Source organism: Halyomorpha halys, unplaced genomic scaffold (assembly GCF_000696795.3).
Source record: "Halyomorpha halys isolate HHAL.00 unplaced genomic scaffold, Hhal_1.1 Scaffold710.1, whole genome shotgun sequence".
NCBI classification, from domain to species: domain Eukaryota; kingdom Metazoa; phylum Arthropoda; class Insecta; order Hemiptera; family Pentatomidae; genus Halyomorpha; species Halyomorpha halys.
Genome location: NW_027104776.1, coordinates 216,967 through 234,606, shown reverse-complemented (window position 1 = coordinate 234,606; position 17,640 = coordinate 216,967). Strand labels below are relative to the sequence as shown.

At 31.3% G+C, this 17,640-nt stretch overlaps 1 protein-coding gene across 2 annotated transcripts in view; it reads right to left on the bottom strand.

The window, feature by feature from the left end:
* MESR3 (misexpression suppressor of ras 3) overlaps positions 1-17,640 on the bottom strand; it is a 129,718-nt gene that overhangs the window by 91,889 nt on the left and 20,189 nt on the right. Inside the window, exon 1 of one of the 2 annotated variants that reach the window (XM_067045060.1) lies at positions 6,604-6,744. The exons of the other annotated variant lie outside the window; for it this stretch is intronic. The gene's annotated coding sequence lies outside the window, so the exon portion shown is untranslated. Of the gene's footprint in view, positions 1-6,603; positions 6,745-17,640 lie in introns of those variants that run through there. 2 annotated transcript variants of the gene reach the window in all.

Genomic DNA, 17,640 nt, shown 5'->3' with positions numbered 1-17,640 from the left:
TTCTTCTATTTCTATTATTAATTATTATTTTAAAAAAAAATTGGTTTGGAAACTGGTTAGGATTTAAAATACGAAATTTTATCAGGTTAATGACTTAGGTTAATTTTTAATTGATTAAATAAATTGTAAAAAATTAGAGTCTCGACCTAACCTATAATTCATTCTATAAATCCCACCTCTACAGTTATTTATTTTTAAAACGTTTTAATTGAGGTAGGTTACTGTTTCGAATTTCAATGAAATGATGACATTACTAAACGACCTTGGTTCCAAGCAATCAATTCAAATATCATTAACATATTTTATGAAGCGAATGAATAAGTAAACATTGCCATGGGTCTTCGAAGAAATCGTGATTAACTTTAATTGAATACGACATCTTGTAAAGAAATTAAGAGTCATAGCGCATTGTGAATTAAATATAAAAAGATTGCATTAGCTCTCACGGCATAATCCATTGTTTGTATTCTATCCTCATGAAGAATAGATTAAACTATGTGTCCTAGAGGAGATTAATTACACCTGACGAAATTGATTGTGTAATAAAAATAACACCTGTACGATATGGTGCTATAAGTTGGACAATGCCCGGAGATGATCATGTTATATAATGTCCGACGTGATAAATGTATACTGTTTGTTATGTACATAACCATCACATGCTACATAATCGTAGGGTTCTTAAAGGTTTTGATTATTGTCGTAACTTTGATAAAATTCTAATTTTGTTTCATGTATAATGTCTATTACATACATGACTCCATCATTATAGTACATGAAGCGAGAAGAAAAACAGGCAGGTATTTTACCCCTATTTTTTATTAATTTAATGAAAACTATATATTATTAGTAATCAACATTGATGAGTCTGCCAAGTATAGGTAGGGAGAATACAAAATGGCGGCTGTTTCAAAACCTTAAAAAACATTACTTTTTATCAATTAATTAATTTAATAATTACTTTTTAATTCGGAGCTCTATGTCTTAAAAACTACCAACAACACTAGAAAATCTAAGAGAGCATTATTTAAAGTAGAGTAAATTTGCTGAAATATTAGCCCTAATAGAGCTATTTACGTCCAATAGTTCTCGAGATACAGCTTTTTAAAAAAGCAACATTTCATAAAAATGTACTGAAAGATCAGTAGTTAGTTAATTTATTCACATATGAATATAAATTTGGCAAATAAAAATTTGTCCGAACAACTATAAATCTATATCTTAAAAACTTTTTTACCATCGATAACTTGTCTCAATGTTATAAAATGTCTTCTGGCTTTTTTTTGGGGGTGCGCAAAAGTATGTGACGGAGATAGCACATTCCCATTATATGAAAAGATAAATACTATACGTTAATAAATTCAATAGGTTGTAAGTAGAGATATAACGTAACTTACAAATTGTAATTAAGCACTAAATAATATAACTAAAATTAATTTATTTTAATTTATTAGTTTTATGTGAAAGTTATTTCTTTCCTTCGCAATTTCCCGCCTGCCTCCGATAAAGATCTAGAAGCATCGTTTTCACATCGGATGTGAACGCCGTCGAATATTATAAATAAAGGTCCTTTATGAAGTTGAATAATATCAGACAGACGAATCTCTTTGGATTTCTAAACCTCGATGGAGAGATTGGAGACCTCCCGTAGCTAATTAGGCAGAGTCGTTAATTATCACCTTCCTATCTTCATCTTCACTTCTACGTTTTGCTATGGGACAAATGTCATTTAAATACTTTGAATAAATAGATCATAAGATATATCTTTAATAATTGTAAAACAGTTTCTTACTGTATCCTTAAATGAATTTTTTTAAAATATTTTAATTTTGGATTAAAAATCTTTCAAGTACTGATTTCTTTCTTTTTGTTACTGCTATAGGTTGGTCTTATGAGTCTTACATGGATATTTCAACATTTTTTAATTTTTGTTAAAAGTTGATAATAGTGGATTAGAGTCTCATACAAAGACACTCATGACTATGTGGAATACTTCAACTATTGAAACATAAACAATAAAGATCAATTGAAAAGAAAAAATAAATAAATGAACATCGAGATAGTAATGTGTTGCTGTAAGATGTGGTTAAAAAGATAAAGAAACAGTTTCATAGGTAAGGCGTCCCGGCACGTACTCCAAGAATAACGTCTGTTCGAGACACCGCCCGGTTGAGAGTGGGTCAAAGAGAGTACGACCCTTCCTGGGTGCAGAAGACTTACAGCAGAAGGCACTATGGTCTAGCGGTAATGTACCTCTATCCGTTATCAGCTTCAGTACACCACAACTGCAGCACCTACAAGAGCAGTTAGTTCTTTAATGCATCTTCTCTGGAATTTATGAACTAAATCAACAGTTAAGACTTCGGAAATGAAAAAATAATTTTATTCTGGGACATATGTCCCCTAAGAATAAATACATTAAGATTTTTGTCTAGCAAGCATTTACAAGTTATCAGTAAGTAAAATGAAATTACATTGGGATATTGGCTTAACTACTGTTTATAATGTTGATCAATATATGCCTATTTTTTTAATTACAATGATGCGGAGGTTTGGTTATGGAATAAGTGGAGGAATAGGTGTTGTTCAAAGGAAAGAATGGATGAGGACTGGCGAATGGAGATGGGAAGAGAACCATGTATTATTCCAGATGGAAGTTCCACGTATGACGAAGAATTTGCAAAAGAAGGCGGTTCTATAGGAGGGCATATATAAATCAATCGGTTGGGATCTGGTGCTTAATGAATGTATGGATAAACGAAGAGTTATATCAAGGATATAGGTAGGTTTTTTATTTTAAGAACTTGGAATAGGAAAACACCAAGTAGGTATTGCCTTTGGGAGGGTGGATAGACCCACTTCAACTCAATATACCAGCGGGAGACTTGAGAGCGCCTTGGAAACCCAAAGATAAATCTTACAAAGCAATTCATGAGTCTCTTCAGTCTCAACTCTAGTCCTGCAAATAGAAATGTTGGTATGAGTCGCAGGATAGACATTTGGTTACCCAATAGTGCAAACTCCATTATAATAAATTTATAACCTCTTTAAGCTGAACTAGGTAAACCATTATTTTTACCTATTCGGTTATACACTGAAAGGACGAGAAAAAAAAAGAAAAAAAAAAGAGAGAGACCACCCTTTACTATCTTTTCTGTGAATAATAAATAATATTTTCACAGTAATCTGTAATAAATAATAGGAGGGGGTAGAAAGTAAATAATGCATTTAATAAAAGGATAAGAATTAAAAAACAAATGCAGAAAACTGGACAAAAAACAACATGTCTTGCATTTTAAGATTGCAGTTTCTTTTATAAAGTCATTTTTGATGTAATTTCGTAAAAAAAGTATTTCGTAATTTCGCACGGAAATCGGTTCCCAATACTTTCTTATGTTCATGTTATACCTTTAGTAATACATAAATATAAACACGGTACAATCGATCTCTTTTCTGGCTTTTAGGAACGTTGGATTTTGACAAATGAGGCATCAAAAGAAAGAGAATTTCAAGGAAAAGCTATCATGATTTCGATTTTCAAATTCTGACTGGGCTTTAAACATTTCGACGCGGAAATTAATCCCTTAATATGATCCCATGGAACGTAAATTGGGCTCCGTATTAATGCCCAAAAATGAGATAGTGCACGAATTAGATAAAACTTAAATCTCATTCAAAGGCAACATTGCCCTGGTTGCGATGGGATACTTACGATTGATTATTGATTGCTCAAATTATTCAACTACATAGAGTGAATGTATTGAGACGATATTTTGAGCTAAAGACTTATCAAATTAATATGTGATATAGCTTAAATCACGCAGTAATATTCCAATAATTTTTAAAACAATTTGGGCTCAAAACATTGAAGAAAAATATGTTAAGTAAGTTTTCGAAAACGTAACTCTTTTTTTTTTTTTTTTTAACGAATGGTTCAACATATTTCTCTTCATGTCTCAAATTATACAGGCTCGCGTGTTCCCACCTAAAAATCGTAGTCAAACATACAAAAAAAAAACGTTCATTTACGGCCTGTGGATACAGTTCAGGGTTGATATTGGTTTATAGATAGCTGAATCATAACGAAACTACTATGCGTAAACTGCTACTTAAAGATATTCTTGCAAAGTATGCCTCTTTACTAATTGTGTTGAATAGACTTTCTTGATAATATTATATATTTTGTAAGAATGAGCATGATTAAAGTTCGAATGAATCAAAGAAAACGAAATATATCTAATGTGTGAGATATCCCAGGGGTAAACTAGTTTTGTTCATTCCAATAATTAAACAATAATTTTAACTCAAGGCAGTAAACGTTTTGTGATGCTAGCATTTTTAAAAATTTTTTTTTAAGTAGCATTGAAGGATTTTAATTATTTAATCAATAAAAATAATTAAATCTTGATAACGGAGATGAGCGAATTGAAGACATCAACATATTTTATTAAATCGACGATGCAAAAGTCTAATAATCCTCAATAATGCTGTAAAGAAAATTTCCTCCACCTAGCTATAACAATTGTAAAGGAATCTCAACCACGTCGGACGTAGAGGTAAGAAGAAAGGGACGCGAAAAAAGAAAAGAAAGCACCTTCAGAGATAGAGAAAGAGACCGAGAAGGAGTTGTTCCAATAACTTCATCCTACAGTCATAGCGTTCATAAATCCACTGAAACCCCTTGAACAATATTTATATTTACATATTTTAAAAAAAGAAGAAATAATTAATTAAATTATAGAGATTTATAAAGGCTTAATATTATGTTGAATAGATGATCAGGTGTTATCTGAGTTAGCATCTGTCCAAATAGTTGCACAACACGTCAAAGGATGCCAACTCGTACTCCACAATAGCATACTATGTACAGAAAAAATATTTCATTCACAAAATAGACTTATTTTTAAAATAACTTATGAAATTCAAAATTTCACGATTTAATATCAACAAGTTCGGAGTGAATTTTTGTCCATTTCTTGCTAAGTTATTATTAAAATAACTTCAACGTGCTTCCTTCCACTGAACGCCGTAAAAATCCAATTTTACTCGGCGGTTCAGAGTAAAATAACTTTTCTGGAATAATCATCATCAAAACCAATATTACACGTCAATTTAATAATATAAAAAAAAATAATTTGTAAATAAAAATCTAAAAGAATTCATTAATAATATTTTTGGATCGAAACGGAAAACAATGGCAATATCACACGTTGAAAAACATAGTGACGTAAGTCCGAAATTTATCACATGGAAAAAAACAATGTTTTAAACTTCTTCAAAACTATGAAGTTTCCAATGCAGTCAGTCGAAATGACAGTCATCATTCGAAAGCCAGACTGAGGAGACTAACACTTAGTTGTAAATGAAATTTCGAATATTAATGGTCTCGATTCTCTTGAAAGCTTGGAACATTATTTTGGCGTTTACCTGGAAAAGTAAAATATAAACTGAAAAGTAAAATTATCGAAGAATTCGCAGCCTCCCCTCCACTTCAAATTTTGAATGATCGGATTTCCTTCTCGATGATCCATCGGTATAACCTCCACAAGATCAATCTTAACGTCCATCTTTAGTTATACTGTCATTTCGACTGAACATGTCGAAGTCCCTTAGGTTTAGAACATAACAAGATGCTCGACCAAAACTTAAGCGCACTGTTCTACCCATAAACCAATGTAAATTTTATTTTCCTCCATCGTCTTCCTTGTACAGACAAGTTTTTGAAATAAACTTTCACCACATGTACACGTAAAAGAGGAATCATTAAAGTGTTGTTTGGTTGTCATAACTCTAAAATTAATTTTTTTTTGTTTTTAGTTTCGCCTCTACTTGTTTCAATAGTCGATATATCATTCAGAATGTGAATGATTTCCCCATTCCTGTCCATTTCTGACATACAGAGAAAGAGGAGGGTGGTTATCCTACAGTCCTATTCTAACAAGAGTGGGAATATAGAGTTCTCCGTGGAGACGATTTAAAATTTTTACAACTCAACCCGCCCAGGATAGAATCGAATTGAAGCCGCAGAAGTTACGTGTTGTGAAAGTTCCCTACAATTGCATTCCGGTATTTAAGTACAAACGCATCGACCATCCAATTTATGTTCTTCCGTAAACTGAAAAGGATCCTGGGGATTTCCATTAAATCCTCTTATCATCGCCATGTACTTCGCGTTTCTTGATGTGGTTTTGTCGTTCGGCGTGGGTTCGTCACACCCACGCCTATTTTTTGTGAGTGCCACCCATTGGCTATCGGGCCTTACAAAAGCCAGGGGGAGGTTGTAGTGAGTTTGATCTGACAACCTTTGGGTTGGTAGACTGCCGCGTTTCCACGTTGCTACCGCTGCCCGCTATTATACCTATAATATATAAAATATAAAAAACTATAGTCTGTTTTGAGAATAATACATCTTATTATTACTGCTTTAATCAAATTACAACAATCGTCTTCCGCTCGCTATACTCGCTCAAGAGATAAGTGAACCCCCGGATCCTTTTCAGCTGACGAAAGGACTTAAATTTGCAATAATACGATTCAGTTTATGGTGTCAGGGTTTAAAGTACAATAGTAGAACATAGGGTTGGCGAGATAGTATGCAAGTACCAGTCTTTCCTCTAAATGTTTATCGCTTTAATCCATGAAAGATAGGCATTGACTGGATCCATTGTATTTCAAAGTGGTCCTCATTCAGGAAGTCGGAAGAAGAAGAAGGACACAAAGACTTCAAGGAACAATATTCCATCCGAGTTGGCGATGAGTCAGAGTTCGTGGAGGAACTAAATCTTAAATATGTGGTAGTGAGGAGGGGGGAGAGGTTCTTCAGGGTCATCAGAATATATTACTGGGGTCAGCCTATCAGATCTTCGGCAAGACAGAAGATAGTAGAATTCCAAATAAACTCCCAAACTATAAAGTAGAAAATTAATTATATTTTATTTTCGATTTATTATTCGACAAGCCATAAGGTGTAGTGAAAATAATCCTCCTTTAATTATACCCTCCTAATAGTACAAGAGCTGGGAAGAAAAAAAGGCAGTTATCTCACCCCAATTTTTTATTACTGTAACTAAAACTATTTATAATTACTAGTCAAAATTGATGAGTCTGCTAAGTATAGATAAGGAGAATAAAAATATTATTTAAAGAAGAGTAAATTTTCTGAAATATTAGCCGTGATAAAGCTATTAACGTCCAATAGTTCGCGAGATATAGCCTTTTAAAAAGCAACATTTCATTAAAGGTACTAAAAGATCAGTAGTTAGATAATTTATTTTGAAAAATCTATATATCAGGAACTATGTGACGTACAGATGTCTATTAGCACTTAAATTAAAGCTAGTTTAATGGAATAATGTAGTTTATGACCTTTAACTTTGTAGGAATAGTAGTTTTCATGATATTTGCTCAAATAAACCCATAAAATGTTAATTTCTAGTAATTCATATAAAATGTTTGATTTTTGAAAAATATGTATTACATAAGACGCTCATATGTCTGCTAGCACTATAAAGGCAATTTAACTTACTATAAAGTAGTTTATGGCACTTATCTTCGTAGGGGTAGTAGTTTTTATGATATTCGCATATGAATATAAATTTGGCAAATGAAAATTTGTCCGAACAACTATATATCAATTTATTATAGCAAATATCATGAAAACTACTACCCCTACGAAGAAAAGCGTAAGGAACTACTTAATCGTACATTCAACTATTAAGCTATTAATATTAGCTTTAATTTGTGTAATGTACATCTGTACGTCAAATAGTCTTTGAGATATAGATAGATATATTTTTCAAAATAAATTCACTAACTACGGATCTTTAAGTACGTTCCATACAACATTTTTATGAAATGTTGCTTTTTAAAAAGCTATATCTCGAGTAACTATTGAACATAAATAGCTCTATTAGGGCTTACATTTTAGCAAATTTACCCTACTTTAAATGACGTTCTCTCAAATTTTCTATTGTTCTTGGTAGTTTTAAAGATACACAGCTTTGAATAAAAAATTAATTATTTTTAACGTTTTGAAACAGCCGCCATTTTTATTCCCCCTACGTATACTTGGCAGATTCATCAATTTTGACTTGTAATTATACAAAGTTTTCATTAAAGCAATCAAAAATTGGGGTGAAATAACTGCCTTTTTTCTTCTCTTGGGCTCTTGTACTATAAGTAATATTGAAAATCTTCTAGTCACGTGAACTTGTAAAATGTTTTATTACTTACAAACGTTTTCATTATTTCACTAAAATAATTGACAATGCTTAACAGAATGGATAAAAACTAAATATCCATGTATATGCACGTATTTATACGTGAGTGTATCCTAATTATTTTACTCATGAATGATATAAAATACATGACTGAAGCATACATGCCGGCCTGCACGCAACAACTTGATCATTTCTTTCCTCAAGGAAAACGTTGGAAAAAAGATGAAACGTGTACAAATCTTCGTAAGTTTGAAAATAAAATTATAATTGAATTCTGAACCGTAGGATTCAATGGTATTGAATTTGAATCAAGTTCTGAATCCAAAAAACAAACCGGATCGAAGATTCTCATTATCCCCAGTTTTTTTTTCTGACACTATGCGTCGTACCCATACGTTTTGGAGTAATTTTAACTATATCTATAAAAGCTACCAAAAAAGTTTAGTCAAAGCAATATAATCACAATGAAACGTAGGTCTTTTTTTCCCCCGGACACCTGCGTCATACCGAATCTATGCTAAAAAGGGGATTCACTATATCTATAAGCAACATATTTCACTTTTTGTAAAGATAATTTTAAGGGTCTGAGGAATAATTACTACTGGAGAGAAAAATTTCTGACGAAAAGCACGAAATGAAAGGACATGATCCCACTTACAAAGAGCAGCCTTTGGAAAAGTATAGGCGTAACGATATCGAATATACAGGCAGTGATTGCCTTTTGACAGCGGCAGCCGAGGGGTACTACAAGAGAAAGTGCTAACACTCCTAATCTAACCCAACAACAGGCCACTTTCACTAATGTATTAATTTAATTTTATTAACAATAGGCAAGCACCGTTCTAAAGGTCTATCGAAGAATATTGAATTAAAAACTAAATAAATATCATGGACACACTATGTCAATTTTTCTTTATAAAAACGTTGACCTTCTTCTTCTTCTTCTTCTGGCACGATGGACCGTGGAGGTCCAAGTCCTTGCGCGGTGTATTACGGAAAACCATCGCGCGTTTCATGACGAGGTTTTCATAGGGTGGGTAACATCACTCTCACGTCTATTTTTGTGAGAGCTAAGGGGCCTCAGGAGTGAGTATTGTGTAATTATATGCTTGACGAAATCCCGGGAAGACCAGGCTCGAACTCACAACCTTTGAGTTGGTAGACAGCCGCGTTACCACGCTACTACCACCGCCCCTATTAACATGCATAGCGTAAGTCCTTCCTTTACTACAGAGATTTTTTGTATTAGATAAATATATTTAATTTTTTCAAAATAATAGAATCGAAAGAGTTTAAATTGGATAGTAAAATTGGTAGAATTAATGAATAAATATTAAAAAGGTGTTCAACTTTGCACCGACAGATAAACGAGCGATTGAACGAGACTTTTGTTTGTACCCGGGTGGGTTAAAACGCCAGCTACAGATACGCCAGCAGCGGTGCCAGTTCGAATCAGGCTTGAGTAATCGAATTTTATTTCTTTGGCGGTCCTACAAAATGAAAACACGACACCCACCATGGTTAGAATACGGTGCTACAGTTTAGATACCGCCTCCCAACGTTAGAAATGACCAGAAAAGAAGGTAAAAAAAGTTATTAATAATTTCAATTATAGAAATATATAACAGCTGCCTTAAACATATCTTCAAATTTATGTTCAAATAATTTAAATCTGAAAACCAAAATTCCTTTTTTATATACATGAATTTATAATATGTATTTTCTTTATAGACTAAATGAAAAAAAAAAAATATTCTCAAGACAAAATTATGTAAAAAAAACATTTAAAAGCATCCAAATATTTTTTTTTGTTTTCTACGTCACAAGAAGTGAGCTATTACGCCATTTTCCATTTCCATCCAAATCTATACAAATATGTCAACTAAAAATGCTTTATTTGGTTTTAAATTAAAATGTCGAAAAAGGATATAAAATACTTATAAAAAATATGAAAGATGCATCATTAAATTACACGGCCGTTACGATAAGGCGGTTAAAAAAATATGATTTGGCAGAATTTTGAACATTAATAAAAATCACTTGAAAAATGGATAAGTAAAAAAAAAAAAAAAGGTTTAAAATTTAATTCGCCATTGCTTGATAGCTTCTAGTCAAAAATCGATTGAAAAACAGCTGAGATTTGGAACTTCAAATTATAAAATTTCATTTTTGTCCTAAAATGCTAAAAAATTGTGTTTTTAATTTTTAAATCTCAAATCTAGGCCGTTTTTTAATTGATTTTTGAGTAGTCAAGTTGCCAAGCAATGAAAAATTAAATTCTAACACTTTTTTATTTTTACTATAAGTTCATAGTTCATTTTTCTTTTCTTTTTTCAAGTACAAAATCCCCACTGTATTCAAACGGATTCATGAAGTCTAACTTTATTTTAGTTGATTTTTTTTTTTCTTAGCGCTGAAGAAGGCCTGAAATTCTGGCCGAAACTTTGGCATTAGTAAATAAGTTTGCGTTCTTCACTGGTCGCACCCCCAACCATCTTTATATAGATAGACCGAATAAAAAATGTTTGCTTTTGGTAATGAGTCGATCAAAATTCACTAAAAACCTGTGTCTCTTCAAGGGAAAGGTAGGTAGATAGGACTGAAGAATCAGATAACTGCGTTGAAGGAGATATGTGACCTCTTCTTTGCAACGAAAAACGAACTATGAAAACAAATAAACCTTCCATAAATGTTATTTCTTACTCTCTCTAATTACTTACCTAAACTACAACAATGAAGAACAGATATAGGATAATATGACTCGAAGAAGGAAAGATAAGAAAAAAATTTGAAGAAAACAGAAAATATATCGTGCACTATCTTTGCAAGATAGGGTTACATTATAAGGTAATGAATCACCTTAAAGGCTACTGAAATGATTCAACGGGATGATTCAGCTTCGCATATCATCTGCATTTCTTCGGAGAACTCTAGAAATTACCTGGAAATAGGTAACCCGAGCTACTTGCAATAGCGATAAATAGGAAAACAAGAAAGCGACAAAAAGTATTGCAGTTGGTCGGAGATAATCTATTCCAAGGATAATTTGATATCAGCTATCATCTATTAGTCACCTGTTAAGAAACGAAGATTGGGTATCTACGTATAAACGGCTAAAATCTCCTGTAGTACAAGAGCCCAATAGGAGAATAAAGGCAGTTATCTAACCCCAATTTTTGATTATTTAATTGAAAACTAGGTATAATTACTAATCAAAATTGATAAGTATACCGTGTATAGGTAGAGGGAATAAAAAATAGTGGCTGTTTCAAAGCGTTAAAAATAATTAATTATTCGGAGTTCTATATCTTTACAACTACCAACAACAATAGAAAATCTAAGAGAGCATCATTTAAAGTAGAGTAAATTTGCTAAACTGTAAACCCTAATAGAGCTTTTTATGTTCAATAGTTCTCAAGATATAGCTTTTTAAAAAGCAACATTTCATAAAAATGTACTGAACATACTCAAAGACCAATAGTTAATTTATTTTGAGAAATCTATATCTCAGGAACTATGTGACGTACAGATGTCTATTACCACTCAACTTAAAGCTAGTCTAATGGGCTATAAAGTAGTTTATGTAAGAGAAGTAATTTTCATGAAATTTGCTAAAACAAATTGATTTATAGCTGTTCGGACAAAGTGTCATAAACTACTTCATATTAAATTAAATTTCCTTTATTTTGAGTGTTGGCAGACATATGCGCATTTTATGGGTCTAGAGATTATTTTTTCAAAAATCCAACATTTTATACGAACAAAAAATTAACATTTTGTGAGTTTATTTTGTCAAATATCATAAAAACCACTACTCTTACAAAGGTAAACATTAATAACTAATTTAAAGTAAATTGAACTAGCTTTAATTTAGGTACTGACAGACATTTATATGTCTAATGATTTCTGAAATAAAGTTTTTCATAAATCAAACCTATTGTCCGAACCATAAATCAATTTGTTTTAGCAACTATTATGAAAAACACTATTCACTATGAAGTATGAGAAGCAGCAAATATTTATTAAGTTTGAGCATCATTTAGAAAACGAAAGTGTTAGAATCAACTCCGGTTCAGAATTATCAAACAGCATAGGAAGATGGGTTTCCCTCAGATAGTACTATCAGCAGCTTCCTACGATGAGCAATCTGATGGCTAGATTGCAAATGTAATAGATTGAATACAAATATATTATGTTTTATAATAATTGTAAATTATTAACGCACAAGATTAATCAAAGATAACTCCAAAGCACTTAAAGAAGATTCCACACTCAATTTACTAAGTTAGCTAACAGTAAAAACAAATAATTTTTAATCAAGACAGTGCATATTACTTTTTTTTACCCAAATGGTAATGTTTACTGGTAGAAATCCTATTAATAATTAAATTTAAATTAAATGTGAATACAAGTCAAGAAGGCTATTCAGTGCTACTATCGTTTGGCCTAACCACGAAAATTCAGTTAACAAATTCTTCTATTTAATTACTTTGAAGTGGAACTGAACCAGTTGGGATAAAATTGATCATACTAGCAGGATTTATAAATAAGATTATTATATACCAAAATCGAACAAAACATTGCAACCAGAATGGTAGGGGCATGGTTTCATTCCGTGGGTCCGTCACGAGATAAAAGTCAACCCGCCGAGGCTGTAATCGAACTAGCGCTGCTGCAGACTCGAGGTTAATAAGGTGACACCTCAGCTCACAGCGGCACAGCTGAGATGTGATGTAGCAGTTCCAACCCAAAGCAGATACCTCCCTTCTACGTTGGCCTTCACACGCAATTAAGGACTGTTAGGAAGCATTCTTGGAGGCCTTACGATAATTGATCCAGGAAATTATTAATATTTTACCATCTTTAGCCTCCTCCTCTCGAAGGATCAGAGTTGAAGTTTTCATTAATTTATTTTCGACTATGTTCAAGATGAATTTAATATAATTTTTTTATTATGTCAAAAATTGTATTAATAATTAATACAATATAATAATATAAGTAATATAAATAAAACCGTAGTCTTAATATCCAGTTGATTGTGTTGGTATTTTGTTGATGCGCACATGGTTGAGTGATGGTGGGTGTTTTTTGTCGCATACCAACAGAAAGACAGGTAGAATTCTTAGTTTTTTTAGGACTGGCCATCTAACAATACTAAATAGTTTTAAAAAAATATGTATAAATAATATAGGAGTTATATAAATAGTATTTGACCAAATTAATAGTTAGGATAGATATGGAATATTCCAACGATCTAGCCTTGAGAAAGATATGAGCCAATGCACATTACACAAAATTTAGCCATTGCTTCTAATTATAGTGATAGTGAAAATTTAATTATTTTTGTAGTAACAGTTGGTTTATTAAACATAGATGATTTTAATGAAAAACGTTAATATTTCAGTATCTGTACAGTATACCTATAGGTAGGCACAGTAACCATTTCAGAACATTACAAGCAGTATTTTGTTCCCGCGGAAAAAATGTAATGTAAATGGCCATTTGAAGCCTCAAAATTACAAAACGACTCAGCCAAACCGTTGGGGCTGGTAGATAAAAATTCTTTTGGTTTGACTAATGAGGAATAATGATCGGCATATCCTTAGAGGTAAGTTCTTCAACTCCTTTCCCACGGTTCGTCCACGCTACGTGAAGTTGCGAGCTCTGCGATCTAGGGCATCGAGCTAGGTGGCTCATGTAGGTACTGTGTATGGTGCACTGTGCAACACGATCGCCACAAAAAGTTCACCACCTCTGGGAGAATCCAACATGTTCTCTCCTTCTTCATCGGCACAGTTCCCCTAATATGGCTAGAACAAAGTGGTTTGGCGATAATCGGCGATGAGAACTCAGTAATTACTAAATGTGAAGCAAACCTCTTTGTCAAATTAAAATATCAACAAAAAAGAACATTTTTTTAGTTTTTTATATTTTTTCTGGAATCATGCATTTTATCGAAAAACTCTTAAAACAGATGATGTTCAGATTAACAACTTAGTAGTACAAGAGCCGGTGTGAAAAAAAAGGCAGTTATTTCACCCCAATTTTTTATTACTTTAATGAAAACTAAGCACAATTACTTATCAAAACTGATGGGTCTGCCAAGTATAGGTAGGGGGAATAAAAAATGGCTAATGTTCCAAAACCTTAAAAAAACATTAAAAACTGCCAACAACACTAGGAAATCTAAAAGAACATTATTTAAAGTAGAGTAAATTTGCTGAAATATTAGCTATAATAGAGCTCTCTACGTTTTATAGTTCTCGAGATATAGCTTTTTAAAAGGAACATTTCATAAAAATGTACTGAAAGATCAGCAGTTGATGAATTTATTTTGAGAAATCTATATCTCAAAAACCATTCGACGTACAAACGTCCATTCATGCTAAAATTAAAGCTAATTTAATGTACTATAAAACAGTTTATTACATTTATCTACGTAACAGTAGTAGTTTTCATGATATTCAACAAAATGAATTCACAAAATCTTGATTTCTAGTTGTATGGAAAAACATTTTGACTTATGAGAAAATATATCTCTGGAACTAAAACGTAGAGATGTCTATCAGCACTCAAATTAAAGCTAGCTAAATTTACTATAATGTAAATTCATTATATTCATAATAAATTCATGTAAGTTCATAACGTTTATCTTAGTAGGAATAGTAGGTAATATGATATTTGAAAAAGTAACTTCACAAAATGTTGATTTCTATTTGTTCGGACTGACTTTTTGGATTTATGAAAAACAATATCTCGGGAACAATTAGACGTAGAGATGTCTAGCAGTAATCAAATTAAAGCTGGTTTAAGCTGCTATAAAGTATTTTATTATACCTTTTTTTCGGCCAAGATTCCCATTGAGTCCTATACTGCCTAACCATAGATGGGGGTCAAAGTTTTTCATTTTGGGACCGCCACTCAATGAAAAAAGTCATCAAATTGGTAAGACTTAACCACTGAGCTACGGGCGGCTCAATTCGATGACTTGAGATACTCACTAATATCTCATGAAAAAAAAAGACTTTATTATATTTCATAACCTCCTTAAATGACAGGGATGCCAGCGGCCATCGTGAGAATCAACTTTATTAGTGTCTATTCATGTTTTTACTCGATGGCCTTGTACACGGTCAATATCTTCAATATATATTGACTGTGTTAAGGATATATTGTAGTAGTAATATTATGTATATGCACCATGTTCAATAATATTGGTCATGTTTGACGGGCTGTATGTTGATATAATGTAGTCGGTGACCGTTAGTTTCATTAGCTTATGATAATTCGTAACAATATTGAGGTTTATAGTCAATCTAAGCAATAGATCATCATCAAAAGATGTAAATTGGACATTAAATGTTTAAGGAACCTATTAACCTAGATATTGTATATATTTGTAGGTATATAAAATTTGTATATTAAATATTAAGGTTACATAATATTTAATTTATTATTACAATAAATAAAGAACACAGTTATTTAATTCCCTAGTAATATTGGTGGTAAGAATGAAAAAATATCTTGGATTAAAAATTAAATGAATATGATTATATGTTCTACTAATAATTTAAAAGACAATAGGAAGTTTTTTCCTTTAACACGCAACAATTGACAGTTGTTTTGTAAAAAAAAAAAAAAAAAAGTTACAGTAAATTTTAAGGAACTATATATTATTAACACTATATATCTAATTGTTTATAGTTTCAAGAAGATCTTCAAGTTATATTTTCTCGAGAAATATAGTAAACTTAGGTGATCCTACTCGATCATTGTTAGAGTAAATCAGGCATTAATTTTATACTTAGATAAAATATGAAAAAATTAAATGAAAATAAAAATAACTTTATTCTTTGATATCAGCATGAAGATTACATTAGGTTACAAGTATATAATTAGTAGTTTAAACATTAAAGTGACACAAGGTGTTACAATTAGTTATTCTAACAGTAAAGAAAAACAGTTGTATTTTAAATGTTTGACAAAGAAACATATTCTGTAGTATGATGAAAACTTTTTTGTAATGGAGCTGATATAGGTCACTGCATACAAAAAATAAGATACCTTCAATTAATAAATACTTATATTTATTTATTTTTAAATATTATTTTTCGGTGATTAGTGTAAATATATCATGGGAATTATTTCCAGGAACATATTGTTTTTTAATTTAGATAACTTACATAACGATAATAATTGTGAACGTCACAGTTTTTAGTATTTCTAATACGTAGCTGAATCAGTGAGACTACTTTTGTACCGACATGTCATTCTACGGCCCACCTTAAGTCTCATTCAGTCTGCCCTTTAAATTAATTTGAATTTCAAAGTTCCGAGACAAAAGCGATTGTGGAACATATGGTGATAATTATCAGTGTGCTTCGTTCAAGTTTAAAATTATAATGTGAATCGACTAGCTAAGATAAAGGATAAAGGACTACAAACCAACGCGCGAATACTGATCAAAAAAATTAATTTAAATAGATGTTCGACCATATGTGAATTAAAAGGAGATATACAGAGTAGCGATTAAGAAAAACCATTCAGAAACAGTTTCAACTACATACTTATGGCCAAAGTTTCGACCCACACTGAAAATCTTCATCAGGTCTACAGTATAAGATACAAACTAGATTAATCTAATGTAAGAGTATAAAAGTGATATATAAATAACGCAAAAATATAGTCCAGGTATAAAAAGACATCTATATAAGCAAACTAACATAAACCAAAACAGTAAATAATTCACTAATTGTAAATTTGCAGCATTATTATTAACTTCACAGTCCTTTCAGTTATTTTTATTATTATTATTTTTTATTTAATTGTATTTTTTCTGTTAAATTTATTTTTATTTTAGTAATTGATAATTGAATTATTAGTTGTATCACTTGAGATCAATCATATTGTACTGATCTAGATTATAAATTGTAGTAGCCCAAATAGTCAAACAACAGATAAATAATGAATTAATTAAAAAAAAGCAATATATGTCTATATTACCGAACAGATCTATTAATTAACCAAGTTAATTGAATTATTAGTTGTATCTAGCTTATAAATTGTAGTAGCCCAAATAGTCAAAATTTTCCAAATTAATAAAAAAAAAAACAAAAAAAGTGAGGAAGTTAAATACGAATACTAAAAAGATATCTTTAAAAAAACAACCGATAAATAATGTACTAATAAAAACAAAACAATATATGTCTACATTACCGAACAGATCTATTAATTAACCAAGTTAATTGAATTATTAGTTGTATCTAGCTTATAAATTGTAGTAGTCCTAATGTCAAAATTTTCCAAATTAATAAAAAAACAAAACAAAAAAAAGTGAGGAAGTTAAATACGAATACTAAAAAGATATCTTTAAAAAAACAACCGATAAATAATGTACTAATAAAAACAAAACAATATATGT